The 19606-nt window shown below is 36.4% G+C and overlaps 1 long non-coding RNA gene across 1 annotated transcript in view; it reads left to right on the top strand.

Annotated features, from left to right (window-relative positions):
* Nucleotides 1-668: 668 nt before the first annotated feature.
* Nucleotides 669-19606, top strand: part of LOC311436853 — a 291205-nt gene continuing 272267 nt past the window's right edge. Inside the window, exon 1 of the long non-coding RNA XR_014693127.1 lies at nucleotides 669-813. This is a non-coding gene — a long non-coding RNA (uncharacterized lncRNA). The remainder of the gene's footprint in view (nucleotides 814-19606) is intronic.

The raw sequence follows: 19606 nt of genomic DNA on the forward strand, positions 1-19606 counted from the left end.
TGACCACAAGTGTACAGTTAAATAATTAAGGAAAATAGGTAGGGGTTAGTCTGTAATAATCAGGCTGTAAGCAGTTCCTCCTGTGTTACATGTTCTATTCAAAGGAAGCAATGCTTATGTCAGCCCCCACAAATTTAAAGCAACCTCTTTGTTCTTCTACTTCATCTTGTCTAGTAAGTTCAAATGTAGACTTTATCTCAGATTGAAACTTATTCCTTCAAAAATGGCAGTTCTGGAAGGCATCAGATACTGACTCATCCAAACATGGAACTTTTCAGCTAGATCAGGATACCACCACCATGACCACAAAGCTGCTAACTTCTGCTAGAAAAAGCACTCTGTACTTGAAAGTGTAAGCTGCTGAAACAAGCAGTTTTATGCCTTTTCATGTTGTGTTTCTGCCTTTGTACTTTGCCATTCTTTACTGATTTTTAGTATAAGCCAGGGGACATTAAATTTCTGAAGTTTCATCTTAACTTGGATCCACTCCTCAGAGCTGGGTGATTACGCTCTACACAGGTGCAATGCAGCATTTCTGGGACGATGAAATGAAACCCATCTGTGTCTTCCAAGTTTCAGCTGTACCACCTGCCCTTACTCTTATTTAACACACTGAGACAGCTGGAGTAAGATGCATAAATCACCTTCAGCCTTTGTCTAAACTTTTTTTCTCTGAGACTTTGAGCATGGGTTTAGTGGTAGTATTGAGGATACATGAGAGCTTCTCTACAGTCATGCTGGTCATACTGCCTCCTTTCAGTACTGGTGGAGAGGTGAAGTGATTCTGGGGCTGCTACGTATTGTTGATGTAGAGTGAGTAAGATTTAAAAGTTATTTGCTTTCTATTTGCATGTCCAAAAAAAAAAAAAAAATTCAGTTAGGACTATAAGGACCTGTATCTCTTGATTATGAATAGTTATGTACACGTTTAATGTCATATTTCCCCTTGAAGCCTTTGGAGACTTGCTGTGTTGTCTTACAGTGCACTTATTTTGCTCAGAACACTATGCATACCCTGCAATTTTTCATAACTAATTTGGGAAATTAAACTTCATACCATGTTCCAACAACACACTTCTCCCCTTTCCACCCTCTTTTTAACAATATTTATTTTTTACCATTCATTGAAAAACTCCTACAATGTTTACAGATGTAATTTTCTAAGGTATTTTTGAGGATGATGTCCCTTTCAGGACCATTAATATTTGTCGAATAAGTAGGTGTTAAATATTAGATGTGAGGTCAGACTCGCTGATGCTTATTTTGGTCAAAACAAAAATTGCTCCAATTTTAACCTTTATAGTAGTAGCAATTCAATGATTTTCTTGTTGAGAAACAACACCGCAATGCTATCCACACTTTTTAAAATATTATTATAAAAATATACTTATAAATAATCAATGTGTAACCTAGATAAAGATTCCAGTAGTGTGTATTTCAATCTATGAACAAGGTACCCTACTCTACATGAATAACTTCTGCTAAATTGTACTGTTGTGGCCATTTAAAAATTACCAGGCCAGACGATGAGCAAACTCAGTATCCAATATGTCCATGTATTAAACATAGCCTATAAACATCTTTTAGTTACTGTATGTTGGCAGGAATATTTTTTGTGTGTGTTTTGTATACAATAAAAGCAGTAGTATTTTTAGATAGGAAAGAAAAAAAAAAAAAGGAGAAAAACATTTCCACATAGTGATGGTGGAATTGATTAAAATAGAAAACTAACTTAAGATTGAAAGCCCCACTGGGGAAAAACAAAACAAAACAAAAACCAAGGCAGTATATATTAAAGGGGAGGCAATCGATTTTCCATAAGGTTAGGTTTGCTTGTGATGAAAAAACTTCTTTAAAAGATACCAGAAAAAGAGAAAGAAAAGATCAGAGTGCATTGAATGGATTATTTTTTTTCTGACAGAAAACAGAATGATCCTGTTGTAGATTTGTCAAAATAAAGACAGAGGTATCATTTTAGTTTTTACTACTTAATGTTAGTCTTGTACTTCCATAAAAAAGAAGTTCTGCTGCTGAATATGCAAATAGAAATACAGTTGCCACATATTTGCCTTTTATAACAAACATATATGCACTTGGTGAAATAGCTTTCTGTATCATTTCTGCTATCTGTGAAAGAGATTAAAGATGTCCTCTTTATTAAACCTCTGGGTACTGAAATATTGCATAATTAATTTTAATTCCCTGACTCTTTACAGAAGTAAAACAGCTTTAAGAGGATGGGTAGCAGATCTTAAATGCATAGCTTGCATCAGTTTATACCCACTGCACCTTCTGATTAAATTCTGGTTAGTTTTCAGTAACATGCTTAAATTTGATCTAGTTACCATCATCTATTATTTAACTTAAATAAACGAAAATATAATGCCCTACCCAAAAATTCTTCCTGTATACCTTGTCTTCCTGATTGCAGTAATGTATTCATTTGGAAATCCAACTTCGCTCAAGGGCGTAGATTTAAAAATAAACTGAAATATAAAGGGAAAAAAAAGGGGGGGGGGGGGGGTTAAGGCAGCAAGGACCGAACAATAGCTGTCTCAGGTTTGTTTTTACTGGGTTACACAGTAAGTCATGTGTGGGCTATATTTGTTTTAAATTTCCTGGCTAACAATTTCTTAGTCAAACAACCTTGACAGTGTCCCTCTAACTTATTCATGGCACCATGCAGAGACATCACAATGAATTTATTTGCATCCCTAAGTATTTCAGGGGCCTACAGCTTCTTCACAAAATCTTCTGTGCTGAACTTCAGAATAAGCATCACTGTCCGTTCCTATTGATTGATTGATCGGCCTGTGAGCCCCGTTACTCTTTTGACAAGCTGCACTTACAGGAGCTTAGTCTGGGTAAATAAACAGGTCAGTGAAGTGGGAAGTATGTGGCTTTATAGTGTATGCAGGCCGTTGTTTCACCATATGATTATCTGGAGTATATCAAGTGGCCAGTCATCAGAACCAAAGGTTGCTTAACCTTGTGCTCTCAGGAACAGGGAGAACAGTTTTAACCTCTATGAAATGTTATGAGCTAACTAAGCTATTAAATGATAGTTAATACAAGATGCTGAGAAATAATTTGAATTCATGAACTCATCAGGCATTATTTAGATGTAAGTTTTTCATTAGCATTTATATTTGCCAAGCATCTCTTTTGCTTTTCATGTGTACTACAGACAGGTTCCGTTTCTTTCTGTAAGTGTCAGCAATCATTGGCTTTGTGGTTAGTACCAATCTTGTGCTCATTATGACTCTTTCCATCTTTAGACCCTCTATGAGCGGTTTGGAATCTTTGACTAGGTTGATCTGTGAGCTCCTTTCAGGCAGTGCCATAAAAATGTAAAAGTCATGCTGTGTTTAATTAAAAAAGAAGCATCACTATCTCTTGTGTACAACTAATGGCATTTTCTTTTAAATTAGGGGAAAGATATAGCAAGGCTGGCCCAGATCCTCAGCTGATAATTTACATTTATTAAGGGTCTGTTGTAGGGAGTCTGCCTATGGAATTATGATTACATTTATTTTTTGTAGTTAATGCACACAGTTTGACTTAGGTACTTCAATCATTGCGCTGTGTTTCAGTAATGAACATCATCATTGATAACTACAAATTACAGCTCCAAGTAAAAAGAGAGACACATTCATATCCTTCTTCAGGCTTTATTAAACTTTTCTGACATTTAGAAAATGCATTTTGCTTTCCTACTATTATGCATTAGTGATTTAGGAGAACTCAAACGGAATATATTTGCAGTGTGTATAATCATGGTTTGGGGAGCAATATATTCAAGGAATCCATTTAGGAGTAAGTAATTCTTCTGAATGGTATCCTTCAAATGAAGGTGTGCCTGCACTGTGCATGTCAAAGATCCAGTCCTGCTTTTTCTTCTTGTCAGTACCAATGTTACTTTTCAGCTCTTTTCCTACCGCATGCAGCATGCTATATTTTCATTGGCATTTGCTTTCTCTGCTCAGAGCTCATTCCATTTTGGTGGGATATCCCTGTAGCACTGTGAAGAACTTTGGGAGATAAGATGCTGTAGAAATAGAAGCAAATAGTGGAATATGTAAGCACCTGTCCCACTACCTGGAGTGCACAGAGGCAATTCTTGCTAAAGCAAACAACTGAGGACCCTTGTGGAATGGAAGATGTGCTTTGAAGTTGAGTATCACTGAGGATAAAACTTAATTTGCTGAACTGTTGCAATTTCTTGTGGACAAAATGTTTTTTAAGGAGTGTTGTGGGCACAACCAGAGATACCTTAAGGGTTCTTCTAGCTTGTGTCAAGGTTCCTACCTCATCACAAGGTCAAGAGATTACAAATTCTGTCCTTTTTTGGATCAGAAGATCAGTAGCTATAAAATAATTATGTAGACACTAGCCAATTAAACCATTTAGTTACACACAAAAAAAAAAAAAAAGAAATGGAGGAATTTTGAGGAATTTACTGTTTCTGTCTCAGATTAAGGTTAGGGACACATCTTACAGATGCTTGACCTACGTTTTATTTAAAATACATGATAAAGTAGGCTTTAAATATTTCTCAGATCAAGTTTTTTATTGGTTTGTTGTCCTCATCTATAGAAGGATTTCCTGAAAATGTGTTTATATCTTCTTTCTGGAACTTCAGCTCACTTTCACACTCTGTTCTGTCCTTCACAGATACAGAGAGTGATTTATTCCTTTGTTTTTTTTTTTTTTTTTTTTGCACTGCTCCTTTACAGGATATTGCCATTCTTCCTTTCAGGCTTTTCTGGACTAAAAGCCAGTTCTTTGAGCTCTACCTTGTAGGTTCACGTTCTCCAGTCCTTTGGATACTTTGCTTTTTTCTAGACTTTGTTCAGTCCATGTATATCTTTCTTGTAATTGTGCCAAGGTAAGGATTGTTGTTTAAATTTCAGCGTTGCTAGAGTTGCTTGGTGCAATAAATTATCTGAAGATGCTTGTAGATGTTTACATCCATGCAGCCAACTATGGTGGTTGTCACATGCCATAGCCTGACATTATTGATTTTGGTTCAGCTTGTATGTCACCACACTGCTGCCTCATTGCTTGTCCCCCTCAGCTGATAATTTCTGCCCAGTGATATCTTTAGATGATCCTGTTTGAACTGAATTCTGGCTTTCCACAACCCATTTTTCTAGTTTGTTAGCAGTGCAGATCCTGTTCTCCTGCAGGTATGCTGTCACTTAATGTAATGCTATGTACGAGTTCAATATTCTACCATTGTGTTAAATAATAAGAAGGTGGTTTAAAAAAAAAAAAAAAAAAAACTTTGAATTTGGCAGCAAAAGGTTGAACAGGTGAGCCTGACTGTTGAACACCAGTGGTAGCTCAGCCTGCCAGTCTATTTAAACAACGGAGTAAATCAGCTGCTGCTGAGCTTGGGGAGAAAGGAAGCAGCCAAGTGTGTAAGCCCAGTCTGCTGTTGCAACTTCAGTCTAATGGCACAGAAAACAAAAAGTCAAAAAGAAGGCAAGGAGATATTTATGGCTGTTGGTTAAAATCAAAGCGATTACCAATTTAATCTTACCAGGGTGATAATAATGATAATAAATAATATTTTGCACTCATTTGGACATGGAATTAATCAACCCCCCTGAAGAGTGCTAGATGGAAGAGGGTTAGCAGAGAGATGCTGAACTGGAAGGATATACCATAAATCATGACTGAAGTAAATTTTACTTGCTGAAGAGAAATGCTTGGGAAACTCAGTTCTCAATGCAATAGACTTAGTCATAACCACAGTTCATGGTTAGTTACATTACCTTTTGATTAACATTTACGTTATCACTGTTTAACATGTTTATTATTTTCTAATTTATTTGGCATTTCTCTGCATTAGGGAATGTATCAGCTGATATTTTCTTTGTTTGTTGTAGGGACAATAAATATTGTGATTTGTCAAATAACAAAAACATCTATTAGTGAAGAGGTGGTTGCTAATATAAAAATCAACAAACATTATTAACAGCAAATTATAGAATAAATAGTAGTTTTCAGAAGCTGCTCCTACTCATTAGAATTAAAAAGACCTTTTGCTCATCTAATGAAGCATATGCAATGATTTATATGGAGTTCTGTCATATGCCCTCAGTGAGGGTCATCATTTAGTTCTTCTGGATAAACTGACCCATTTTCTTTCTGCTCTGTACTGGCACTCCTATTCCTTCCTGTTGGAGGCAGAGGGTAGGAACCCGATGGCAGCATTTGCTGTGTTACGTATTGCTGTACCCACGCAGCCCAGGCTGTGCTGATCTGTTCCCATGTGAGAACAGCTGCACTGGTGCAGACCTGTGGTCTGTTCAACCCTATAGGTAGTCTCTAACAGTGACCATAAACATTTGCCAAGGGAAAAGTAGGAACAGGGCATATACTTCTTTCATTCTCTCCCAGTCTCCAGCTGTGTTCAGCTCAGAAATTTTCTTATTTTGTTGTTGCTTAATTAGTAGTTTGCTCTGTATCTTTCTTATTACTTCTGCAGTCTTCTTGTGAGCCCTGTGAATTTTATGAATTTATCCTTTGGCCTAGGGATCTACTGCCTGAGTTTATTTTGAGTCTGGCTCCTGCTAGCTTATTGGATCACCTCTATTTTATCCAAAACTCTGTATAGGTTTCCATATCCCTACAATGTCATCTGTTTTCTAGCTATGACAGTCCTGGTTCACTCCTCATATGGTAGCTGTTTGTTTCACTTGGCTCTGTTTGCTTATTGACTTTTTATGAAGTTTTTCCAGTTTTGATGCATCATTTTTGAGATGAGGGGATCAGAACAAATACCCATGTGCATGAACCATGGTGTGTACAGTGGTGTAATGATGTGTTGTATTTATTTTTCAAAAAAGAACACTGTCAAAAGTCTTTTGGAAGTCTAAATAGTGTTTCACCTGGATCAGTCTCATCTACAATTATCTATAAGCTCATTAATTTGTTCAGAGATCTCTCGAGCTCTGTTGGGAGGAACAGCTATTTAGAGAAGCCATATTGAGTATTCCAAAGTTTATTGTATTTATCCAGAGGTCATTAAAGCTATAATAAAAACTAAGAAGTTAACTAAATCTACATAGCAGCTGAATCTATATAATATAAATATCTGTTGGCCTAATATAATTGGTATTCTTAAAGACCTGTTGCTCTCCACATTCCTCTGTGCTTACCCTAAAAACTATTTTAAGACTAGAGATGCATTTGACATCCCCCAGTTTTCATGCACCAAAAAAGTTGTTCCCGTGCATTCTATGATGGATGTGCTCAAGTGAGGGTTGCTCAGGAGGTACTTGAAGAAGAGAGAGATGCTTCATTGAATTGTCATTGACCTATTAATTTTTTTTACTTCTGCTCAGCATCCTCTCCGGTGTATGCACATGAGGATTCATGAAGTAATCCCAAACAGTTGTATTTTCTGCCTTTGTGCTTGGTCTTTTGTCACTTTTGTCACAACTGGTATAGTCATCAGGGTCAGTCAGTAATACAGACCCATTGCTATATTCTTGTTATTTTGGCCTAGAATTTAAATCTACGCAGACTGCTGGGTATTTTTAACACCTGTTCTGACAACAGCACAGCTTGCTCTCTCTTTATTGAATATTTTTTCATGACATTACAATTTCTGATATGCTTAGTAAATTTATACCTTCATTTAGAGAGAGACATTCTGCTTCCTTCATTTTATTTCTAGCCTGCTAGTATTTGTGCAGAAATGTGTTTATCTCCATGCTGATTCTTTTCCTGGTTCTCCTTAGGTGTCATTCCATTTGTTTTTCACTTCTTGTTTACTTCTAACCCGTCTTAGTTTTGGAATGAAGGATTTGTGGCATCTTCTTCCTTAGAAGTGCCATACCCAATCATATGCTTTTATGCATATATCAGTCTTTCCTTGTTATTTGCTTTCAAAGTTCACTGATAACCTTTGTGGTTTCAAGTGAGAACAGTTTAGTTTCTTATTGATTTAGTGTCTTGATCTTGTCTTTGGAGTTTTTTTCCCCTTTCTGTTACCAACACGTAGATAGCTGGTACAAGGTGAAGAGAAGCCTGACTACTGTAGAAACCAGGTCACGCAAATAACAGGAAATGCAACATTAACTGCACAATTTATTCAAATTAAGCATAATGAACATGAAAAGTACAGAAGTAGTATAATTGGTGTCACGATTTTTGCTAATTCCAGCAACTTTATCTTGATCAGATAACAGCCTTAAAAAAAAAAAAGTTAAAAGCAAACCACAATGCTTCTGCTTGGGAAACTGTAGATGCCTCAGCATCTCTTAAGGTATGTGAACTCTAATTTCAACAAGGTTCTTAAGCTCATGATTAATTTAGGACTAGCTGATTTCAAGAGTATTCTCCTTCACACTTAAAGTTAAATGCATACTTAAGCATTCAGATGAAACAGAATCCAAAGGAAACTAGGTAAAGGAATAAAATCATAAAAATATTAGGTAATATGGTCAATAACCATAAGCTGGCTCAACCATCAAAACAATAGATATGCATTTAAGTCCTGTAAAGGCACTTGACCAAACCAAAAACATGAAGGGAGCAACCTGCTCTATATGCAATAGAGCAAAGAAAGGGTATTTTAACTTGTGAATTAGATGACAGAAGAGAGAAGTAAACTGCTAATCAGTTTACATGGTAACTAATTACATATAGAGAAGGAACAGGCATATAGATGGAATTTACAAAGATTGTAAGCCAGTGTGGTGGTAAATAACTCACATATGGAATTAAAACAATTGATGACAAAGTACTTTATAGGGTATGCCCCATGTGAAATATATATTGCCAAGTGTTTTAATACTTATTTTTTTCCTACAAGGTTCATGAAATTTTTATTGTATACCGTATTACATACTTTCTCACTGCTGAAGCTCATTTATTTTAACAGCTTCTGTTCTGCATGGTCCAGCAGATGTTTCCATTATTTTTCTTATCATATTTTGTGTCCTACCCCAAACTTAGTGTCATAATGGGTTTGTTCAGACAAATCCAGTGAAGTCAACAGACGTTTTGCCTACATCAGGATTAGGTTAGGGGTTGCCCCCAAGCATTCAGAGATGCTTTAAATAATCACAGTTAGGAAAGATTTTTTTGTAGGCAATCTGACCATACAAATAAAAACATCATGTAAAATAAGGAATCTGATATTTAATTTTCATGACAGAAAATTATTATTAGTGGGTAATAATTTTGCATATTTAATAAGTTCTTTATCAGTAAGTAGACAAGACCTTACATTCATGGATCTCTCTTGTCTCACAGGAGATTTAATGTTTTCTAGTAAAACTACTGGAAAAACACAGTAAACCAATTTGAGCTTTGCACAAGCATGTATGTGACTTATATTTGACCAGAACAAAGTATGTTGTAATATTGAGTGCTTTACTAGGCAAGGAGACTATGCACCTGCCTTTAATGCATTGTCACTTAACTTTCTTCCCATCAGAAAGGCTTTCTGAGAGATTTAATATTAAAAATACAAAAATTGTGTAAACTATTTCTTTTGTCATACTGAACATTTTGAAGACTACAATTTTGTCTTCAGAGATAAAACTTCCTAAAAGGCCTGGCGCTTCCTGAAGAGTAAATACTCAGATAGAAATAAAACACCGGCCTTCGACAAATGGCTGTTTTCTTTGATGGTTTTCCATCCGTAATCACCAGCAGAAATCCTCTATCATCTTTGTCAGTAGATAAACACTGAAGTACCTTGTATGGTTTGTTTTTGTGATTCTTCTAGATCACGTGTAATTACCATCCACTGATGCTCTTTGAAATGAACTCTGGCACCTCCATCATAAGATCAGTAGGTGAGGCAACACATACAGAAAACTCCCTGAAACATTATTTGCTCCAACTGTGTAATCAAACACATTTCAAAATTTTCATTGGTATTTATATTAATGAGCAAAGTAATCTGTGAAGCTCAGTGGGACTTGGCTGGAGAACAGTGGAATATTTTCTGGACGTGGTGATTTTGCATCAATCTTTTTCACAACTCTCATAAAGGATATGGGAACAATATAGTTTAATGTTCGGAAAACTTCAGGTAATGTGCTTTCAATATATTGCATATCTGGTTTTGTTTTTCATTTTTATTTTTTTAGTTGCTAGCTCTGTCTATTAAATTTTGAAACTGTTGTTACAGTGCTCTGAAGAGAGATCATCTTTGCTTGTAATGTGTTTTCCTGATGATCTAGTGGGTAAAAGGGAGGATTTAAAATTGTGGATTAAATTTATTTTAGTAATGCCTTAGGAATTTGAGGTATATATTTAGTTATGCCTGGAACCAGACTATAAATTGGAGAGTACTGTTTTGCCCTTCTTCACTGTTAGCATTGAGCAGGAGTCTGGAAGAAAAAATAAATAATTGTTGTCATTATGGATATATAGTGACAGAGTTGTTGCACTTAACTGCAAATACATTCCCCTCCTGCAGCATCTGACTAATGCTTACCTATCAATGTGTTATTGGAAGATAGAAAAGATGCCCTTTTATATTTCTACCTTAAAGCGCAAACCAGATGAATGAAAATACTCAGCGAGTCTTTCTGAGCAATGTCCAACGATAAGTGAGGAAAAATGTTAGAGAGAACAAAGTAATGATAGCTGGTTGTGTGTGTGTCTGCCTCTCTGGGTGTAAAATAATTTATAGTGATGTGAGCGAAACCAAAGGATGAGTGGTGGGCAACTTCTGTTGGGCTAGGTTTAGATGCAGGCATTAATCTAGCACTGTCAGAGGGGCACCGTAACTGACTGTGTAGTGGGGATCTGGAGGTGGCTGCTGGGGGATGCTTAGAAGATGGATAAACCGGGCTAGCATCAAACTTCAGAGCACCGTTTTGCTGGGCGTTCATTAGCAATGTGCTTTGTGCTAATGGTTAGCTCTGACTCATTATCAATCATTATCACTAAGTAATCAAACAGATGGTCCTTAATGATCGTATCCCACATTAGCTGTGTGCCTACAGTCCCACAGAGCGGATGCCATCTCATTAGCACTGGAGGCTGTGGTCTGCACGGGTCTCAGTTGCTGAGGCTTAGGGCTCCAGCCCTCATTGATGACGGAAGCAGAAGCTGAAGTGGAAGACCTTGTTCTTCATCACTTTTCCTTAGTCATTGTTATTTTGTGTTCCTCACTACCGCCAAAGACCAAAGAGGCAGATCATATTCTGGCTCCAACATACATCTTTCCTGCCTGTACTACATCATTCTTACCTTGCAGATTTTACTGCTTACACATTTTGCTGTACCCTTTTTGCAGTTACGCTACAGGTTTCCCTTTAGCCCTTTGCAGTTATATATTTATACAGTTTTATATTTCTCTATATATTAAAGCATAGCTGTGGTACAAAAGCTTAGCTGTGGTACACAGCCTAACTTGTACAAAATGCACGTGCATTTTATTTGATTGTGCTGCTTGTATTGTTATGGTGTTACAAAGTGCTTAGTCAGTGGTGCTCCGCATGCTGTTTTGGAGTCCTTAATGGCTCGTTTTAAAGCAAGCAAATATTAATTTTATCTTACTTACTGTACTTCTTCCTTATGATTAGAACAGGACTCTGCTTTGGCTACAAGGGAATCTGCAGTTCAATATTGTATCCCCAAATGATTAAGGACATATAAACAATACAAAATAACTCCTCCACCCCATCCTCTGCCTCTCACAATCTATTTTATGAATGGCTTTCCTATGGACTCTATCTGTTATTATATTAAATAAGATCATAAAATCAGCTTTATGAAGGCTATGCTACTGCCTGTATTAATGAGTGAAATGAAACTTTTTTTTCCCTTTCAAATGCAATTTAACTGAAAATCAACATTGGCCAACAGGTTTATTTCAGAATTTCTGATCACAGGAAACACCAAGTAACTGTGAATTATGGTTCTCTAATTTCACTGCAGGGTCAGGTGACAAACTTCTACACTGTTTTATATGGCACCAGAACTACAGAAGGGTGCAATTATAGGCTTATAACTCAGAGTTTTCTTTTTTTTTTTTTTTTTTTTTACCTGACACTATATACAGATTTACTGTGCAGCACAGCCTCCAGCTCCTTCACTGCTCAAGCAACAACCCCTTTTCTTCTCTGCCTGCAACTGATCCATGCTTGTATCTGACTATTGCTTCATTTTTGTCTGCACTTGCACTTACGCATTTAACAGCTATTTCCTCTCTTAATACCAGGAGTAAAATATATATTAAACATATAAATATATAAATATCAATGAAGAGTTGAGCACACATAGGAGATTCAGCTCAAATAACAGACTGGAGAAATATCTTGGGAATTAGAGGCAAATATATGTTTCAATCATAGCTAGAGGTGTACAGACAGGAGTATGGCCCTGTTACTTACTGTGACAAACTCAGAAGTGGGCTGAGATGGTTGAGATAAACATTTTCAATGCACAGGACAGGGAAAATCATTAAAATAAATATAAAGCAAAAATCTCAGTGTCAGTGAGAAGAGGAACTGATGGGAATAAAAAAATAATAGTCACAAGAAGAAAGAGGCAGGCTTTCAAATGAATGAATTGTGCATGCACTGAATCTGGCTAAAGCACTGTGTTTCCTCAGAAAGAAAGAGCTGAAAGTATGTGAATACTTTAGGATGTTTGGAAGAGAGGATGAAAAGTTATAAAGAGCTGGAAAAGCCTTTATCTCATCAGTTCATGCAAGTTCAGGTAGATATGAACTGCCTGCTCTCTGGGCTTGGGGGAGAGAAGTAAGAGTCCATCAACTTTCTAGTAGAAGGTGGGTGCAAAACTAGGATTAAAATGGCACTGGAAAAGTTTGTTATGGTGGTAATACTTGACTTGGTTCCCCAGCAGCTGCAGGGAATGGGACTTGATGACCCAAAAGGTCCTTCATGGTTGTTGTTTACTATGTTCACTTATAAAGCTGTAACAATACTTAGAAGAAAATGTACTTACTGGCAAAGAGTACTGAGTAAGCTTTTAATACAATGTAGTTAGATATCTAAAAAAAAAATTGGCTGTGTTTTAATAGATGGAGCTGAGAATGTTTTACCCTGTTGCTATGTAACGCTCGCTGCCTTTGTGGATCCGGGAGAGGTTATGATGTTTCCTCAGAAACATCAACATTTTCATTGTTTTTAGAAAACATAATACATCTGCAGAAGTGAATTCCTATTCAGGCTTTTAGGACATTTTCAGAAATAGATAGGGTTTGAAGTGTAAAATATTTGTCCTATTCTTTTTTAAGAAATCCTTTATGAAACTATGGAGAAGGGGGAATACAATTTGTATGGATTGAGGAGAATGCATCTTAATGGGAATAAAGAGTAACCTGATATTCTAGGTTGAAAAACAACCTTTGAAATATTGCTCATGAAGCCTGGTGATTTATACTCTCAACAGAAATAGTCTAAGAAAATATCAAACTGTTAAGTAGTTAACACAAAGGCATTCATTTTTTTTCCATTTCATCATGAAACAGATGTTTTTCATGTCCTATTGACTCACTATTAAAAAAGAAAATCAATGTAAGATGTTATTTATAAGCAATGGCTTTTTCTGATATCACGTACAGCCTTATATCAAGTCCAAGATTCCACTGACTTTACTGAATTTAAATTCTGGTCTTTACCAAAATGTAAGTCAGAAGTACCTCCCTAAAAATCCATGGTGTTATGCTTGTGTGAAGTGAATGATAAGGTGAACTTGGTTTATGATGGAAGCTAGTGCTGGCTGCTTTAATTTCTACAACTCTTCTACTTTGATTAAAAGCTCAGCCTGTGCAGCTGTTGGGCTAACCCTTGTATGGGGAAATTAGACCATAATTACATATTTGACCTTTTGAAAATCAAACCTAGACTAGTGGCTTTAAAAGAACAAAACAAACAAAAATCAACAGCAACAAAAATCACGTTACATAGCCATGTGAGTATGGAAGTTGCAAGACCAGCCGCCCCTGAGTGCGATAACTGCAGTTATCATGTGAAGTGGTGCCCAGGAGCTCTCCTAAAATTTAGGCATAATTTTCTAAGAAGTTCAATACAGGTTTCCTCATGTAACTGTTGATTTGGCCTCTTTCATGGTTCAATGCAGTGCTGTTAGCAGGATAATGTGTGTATCTTTTTATTGGCATGTACCTGTTTGTGGGCAATTTGTTGTACTCAGTTAGCTATAATGCTTCTTGGTGCATGCCTATAGGTTGAACCATTATAAAAAAAATAAATCAAATGCAATGAATACATTACTGTAATTATCAGAACTAATACAAAGATAAAATATTTACTCATTTGCAAGAGGAATATGGAACAAAAGACAATGAGAGAGACTATGCTGTATAAATTATTCTTTTCCATTCCTGTTATTATACAATCCTCACTTTCTGCAGGAATTCTTACCCCTTTCAGTTAAATGCCTGCAGAAGTAGGTAGGTTTAAATAATCTTGAATTACCCATGATGCTTCCTGTAATTATGTGGGATCTGGTTCTGCAGTGTGGAGTGTTTTGACATTATATGTCTGCCCTGCTGCCTCCCTTCTCTGTGTATGCCACCACATAGACTGTGCATCCTCTTTGCTCAATATTTGCACAGTGCACAATGGAGTTTTAATCCAGAACAGGGTTTCCCAGAACAAGGAATTGTTTCCTCCGTCACAATATACATCACACTGGTTATTGAATAATACCTTTCTCCTAAGACTATCAGAGAACAAGCCCCTTTAATATTACCTTTGTTATGAGGGTTACAAGACTGAGAAAAGGAGGTAAGAATTCTTTCCTCACTTTATTTCAGTATAAAGGGTAAAGCTGTCTTTTTTTAAAATGAATTCACAGGTTTATGTTGTTATGAAAATATATTTGAAAATGATTACTTGAGTGGGTAGTTATTAGGCTGAACTATGTATTCCTGTGCTGTAGTAAAATTTTTCATGGAAGTACTATTTTGGGTCTCATAAGGTGAGGAGGACACTGACAATTTTTAATCTCAATGATACTGGCCTTTGTTTCTTTGGGAATGGCTTGGGAGCTTTGTGAAGGTGAAATTTATTACTGCATGTAATAGACTTCTCTCTTACATAGACTAGAGTGTTTCTAAGGTTTGATAAACATACATTTTCCAAAGACAACAAAAACACATTGATAGCTTGAAAAAAAGTGTATTGAAAAAGTGCATATATATATATATAGAGAGAGAGAGAGAGAGAGAACTGAAAGTAGAAGGGGGAAAAAATCAGTTCTGTAGGAATTGTAATAAAAACATGGCTTTGATACCTCAATGCCAGTCTGGGATTCCTGTATACTGGCAAGAACTTAATTTAGGTCAATGTGATGTCCTAAACTGACCCAATGATCAGAACAGAGATAAAGTACAGCCTACAATATTACTTCACGTTTAGATTTTTTCACTGAACTCTGGTTGCTTTGTACTGAGGAAGTGATATAAAATAACTCTAAATCTGGCATAAAGAGGGAGAATCTTCATGCTACAAAACCAAGTCAAATCTTTCTTGGCCCTTCCTCTTATATCATCTTCATATGGTGGATGGAAAATCATGTACAACCAATGCTGTCTTCCACCTGTTGGTTACTGGTGGCTTATTAACCTGCATTAGTTCCTGGCTTTGGTATATATGTGAGGATTTTGAGGCATCTATGATCTACATAGACATGTTTTCCTATATATGATGTATTACAGAAAAATAATGGTACAGCTCGGTCTGGTGATGTGCATATCAGATGTTCTGAACCAATCCAGTACAATGCGTTTTTACTTTCTGCTGATGACCCTTTTAGGACCTTATTCTATTTCACTTTCTACATTTGCTTTTTCATGACTGAAAACCAAAATGCCATGAAGTAGCTGGTGTAAAATCCCTTCTTCCTTTCTTTTAACTGAGTAACCATTTACATTTCAGCAGAGGGCTTTTGAAGAATAGAGGACTTTTCTAAGGCAAAGGGGCATTTTTAAAATGATGAAGGTAAATGAGCTGCTTGTTACTACAGACAATTTGACTGCCCTTTGCTGTTGCTGTTACCCATGCTTCTTGAAAACAGAAAGGGGGGAAAAAAGCCAGGATTGTTTAAAACAGCTTCTGACAGAGCAACTTTTACATAGTCAGCAGTGTGTTTGCTAAGAATAAAGTACATTCAAATTGAACAGACTGAGCATCTTTATTTGATGTAAACAGATATAAGAAAGATGATGGGGGGAAAAAAAAAGAATTTTTCCCCACAAAAAAATGGCTTCTTGATCTCTGAAAACAACAAGCTTCTTGTGAAGTGCAGTCAAGGCTTACAAACACATTGCTGTGGTACACTGAGTTCGAAATCCCAGCTGACATTTCAAATGGTATTTAGACTTATGACAAATCTGATTTATTTGGGTCTTTCTCCAAAGCTGCCATAAAAGAAGTGCTGATTTGGTGACTTATTAGTCACAGCACCTTCAGACAGCTTCTTTTTCTAGCTGAGGAAATTGCTAGCAGATCCATATATTCTTTTTGGTGTAATAATTGTTGTAAAGATGCTGTTCATTTGGCTGGACTCTTCAGTGTGTGATGAAGTCTTCAAAGCTGTATGTCTCCTTAGAAAAAATATCCTGTCAAACAATAGTTTTGGTAATTGAGGGATAATGCCTTGCAAAATGCTGATTTTAGTGATTCAGAAGGAACATACTTCAGCTCTGCAATGAAAAACTGGTCCTTGTGGTTTATAATTCAAGTAAAATGGAATTGAAATGTATCATTAAGTATTATTGCCTGAATAACATTTATAAAATTTCCTTTCAAAAGTAAAATGAAATAACTAATTACAACAAACATCCTCTCAGTAATGAGGCTGTTCTTAACAAACAGTTGCATTTAAGGCAGTGTTTTCACATAGAATTGGAAATGGGTTGAAATCTTAGGTTCTAACCCAAAGTTTATGTCACTAAGGATATTTGAGTGAAGGTGTAAATAAGTATACTTTTTCTGAAATGCATTCACTGATTTCAGTTAAATGAAACACACTTTTTTCCCTGTTTCACTGTAGAGTGTCTCACCATTTACTTCAAGATCCCATGTATTGTGAGCTTTATTCTGTCTCTAAGTTCTGTATTTCTGAACACCCTGGAAAGGTGTATTAATGTAAGGAAATCTAGAGTACTGATTAAAAATATAATCCTTTGTTGGTATGTGAGGGAATGCAGGACTTTGTGTTCTAAATTCACACTTGTCACAGAGTTTCCAAACTTTCACTTGGGGGTGAAGTACATTTCTTAATTAAAAAAAAAAAAAAAAAAAAACTTTTTTTAACCTTTAATTTACAGCTCTAATAGCATAACAGTGGAGGTGGAATGCCTTAATTTTTCAAGCAGATGAAAGTAGCTACTGGTCATAATCCTAAAAAAATAAATATGAAAACTTCAGTCTGAAGTACTGAATAAAATTCCTGTATCATAATGTTCCTACAGATTTGTGCATTTCTGATCACATCTACATCCTTGTTCAAGTATTGGCCTTTTACTTAAGTAGTTTTCTTACATCTTCATGAAGCATTTATACATAATAGGCCCGTGCCTTCTTCAGGGTAGATTTAAAAGAATAAGTTCAGTTCATGTTTTTTCTTCTATTCATTCACTGAAGTGGTCTTGCACAACATTAGTCATTCACGTTATGCACAATGTGAGGCTTCAGGAGCTCTCTACAGAGAATGTTGCTCAATGCAGACAGACGGTGTTCTTTTCCTTTCTCATTTGGCTTGTGACTGCCCAGAACATCCATAAGTCTCTCATTCTCCCATAGGTGCTCTCCTATAGTGAGATCTGAGATTACAGTAGAAGTTTTTTGTCCCTTGAGGTACCAGTTCTGCTTTCATTAATCTATTTCTTAAGGTCACTGCAACTCCTCCTGATATCCTTTCTTATATTTAGGTAACAATTTTTCAATATTTTTCTTTCCTTTCCCCTTGTCATCCAGACACTTAATTACCACAGTCTTGTTTCTCAGACTGAGACCATTAACGAAGCACTAAATGAAATCAGGTTGAAGACTAGTCCTTGAGAAACTCAACTCTGCCACTGCTCTCTTCCTGGCATTACACATCGTCACAGCCCTTCATTGTTGCCCCTTACTGGAAATTCACCTTAGCATTAGAAGGAAAAAAAAAAAGGCATTTCTTTGTCTTGGCCAGGATCCCAGGGGACAGTTGTCTGTGCCATAAACCAGTCATACTGTTAGTCCTAATATAAAGTAACAAATTTAATTTGTTCATATTTAGCACTGCCAGTTGTCCTAGTGTAGGTATGAGGCTGGCACTTTAAGGACTTCAGAAATAGCTCACAATTTTACTAAGATCCTTTCTGTTTAAACTTACTCTGCCTAGTTTTCTTTGCCATTTGCCTCTGTAGTATGAAGAAGAGTTTAAAAAAAAAAAAAAAAAGCTGTTGTCTGGATATGCTGTGAGAGTGACAATGGTAGTGAAGCCAAGATTTTTGCATTCTTCACTGATGTTATGTGCATTGTCCCTGTAACGCATTGTGTGTATCAGTTCACTGCTGCACATTAGGTAGACTCCTGACAACAGCCTGCCAACTGTTTAACAGAAGGGGACCAGAGATAGATTGGTTGGTTGGTCGGTCTGTCTGTCTGTCTTTCTAGTCATCCTAATCTATTCTGATCCCCTTCATCCCTGCTGAGGCAAGAGAGCAGAGGCTAATGTAGATAAGCAGGAACTTCTGGGTTTTTGAAAGGTTTCCAGGCTTATGTTTCCTAATGGATGTGCTTAGAATACTCCTGCTGTATTTTCCAAATGTTGTTAACACTGCTCTATTCTGTCGAAAATTGCAAATAGCAAAACCCCTATAGATCCTCAGAAGTGAGAAAGGAATTTAAATATCAGAAAAATCTGAAGACATCCTCCTTTTGCCATTATAGATGTTAATTCTACCAATAATTCTGTTATTCATGTTAGTTTGACAAAAATCATGTTAGTTTGACAAATAAGCTCTTACTTTGTGTCTTAAAAAGGCAGACAACAGAGATTAGTGATTGCTGTAAATTGATATGTTTAGCATGTCCTTCACAGTGCTTGACCTGACCTAGGTCTGATCCTCATTTATATGGCATAACAAAAATCTACTTAACAGATGCTCAGAGGATGCATTTTCATAGATTCTGAATCTCTCTGGTGTTAATTTGCTTACATTGCTGAAAACAGGGGAATATGTCTGAAATGAACCATGTGCAACCAAAAAGAAAAAAAAGAATGAAAGAATGAATGTGTTCATTTTGAATTAATGAATCAATGAACTGGTAGGCCTATTAATTGTAATACTCAAAGGAAAATCACCACTTCTGCACTCGCTGAGCAGCTCACCAGCACAGCATATCAGGCTTAGAGATTGCTAGCTAATTTGAAAAGTCACGGAAGTAAGGGAGGGTAATAAAAAGTCAAAGTGTTTGCCTTTGCTATTTCAGCTGATGTGAAAAGTGTACAACTCCCCTGTAGCCCAAGTCAGCTTGTGAGCACTGAGAGTTGGGTTAGGTAAGGGAAATATGTTAAATCTTGGAATAAGATCCATTCAGTTTGGCAGCACAGAAAGCATGAAGTCATCGCACAGCACCTCTATCAT

The sequence above is a fragment of the Aythya ferina genome, assembly GCF_964211825.1.
Source record: "Aythya ferina genome assembly, chromosome: 4".
In the NCBI taxonomy this organism is placed as follows: Eukaryota; Metazoa; Chordata; class Aves; order Anseriformes; family Anatidae; genus Aythya; species Aythya ferina.